Here is a 965-nt window from a genome sequence, read left to right on the forward strand (position 1 = left end):
AAGAAAAGAAAAGAAAAGAAAAGAAAAGAAAAGAAAAGAAAAGAAAAGAAAAGAAAAGAAAAGAAAAGAAAAGAAAAGAAAAGAAAAGAAAAGAAAGAAATGGAGATAATGAAAAAAAAAGGATAAAGAAATTAGAGAAATTAGATGAAATGAAATAAAATAAAACATCATGAAATTAAATAAAATAAATAGAATAAATAAAATAAAAAAAATAAATTAAAGAAAGATATAAATTTAGAGTGAAATAAAATAGTATAGAATGGAATAGAATAAAAACAAAATACAATGAATGAAATGAATGAAATAAAATAAAATGAAATAAAATGAAATAAAATGAAATAAAATAAAATAAAATAAAATAAAATAAAATAAAATAAAATAAAATAAAATAAAATAAAATAAAATACAACCTGTTTCTAGCTCTCAGGGTGGTGGAACTACAAGGAGCCACATCCATGGGGCAGAGGGAGAGGAGATCCCTTCCCCATGGCATTCCGGACCCCACCCCTTGTGGATGCTCCATGTGGCACCGTCCCTACCATCACCCTTAGAGCTGTTTTCTTTTCTTTTGTAATTTTCCTGGGGTTTTCCCCCCTCTTTTGTATTTATTTCTCCAGCAGCATCCCATTGCTCCAGGGAGGACCGGGATCCACCCAGCTCCAGCACTGGAATTGGGAATTCCCAGGACCCAGCAGCACCCACGGGGAACCCGCGAGAGGGAAAAGGCTCCGGGAAGATGGGCTGGAGTGATGGGTTTGAGCTGGAGTGATGGGTTTGAGCTGGAGTGATGGGTTTGAGCTGGAGTGATGGGTGTGAGCTGGAGTGATGGGTGTGAGCTGGAGTGATGGGTGTGAGCTGGAGTGATGGGTGTGAGCTGGATCAATGAGTTTGAGCTGGAGTGATGGGTTTGGGCTGGAGTGATGGGTGTGAGCTGGAGTGATGGATTTGAGCTGGATCAATGAGTT

The sequence above is a fragment of the Parus major genome, chromosome 26, assembly GCF_001522545.3.
Source record: "Parus major isolate Abel chromosome 26, Parus_major1.1, whole genome shotgun sequence".
NCBI lineage: Eukaryota > Metazoa > Chordata > Aves > Passeriformes > Paridae > Parus > Parus major.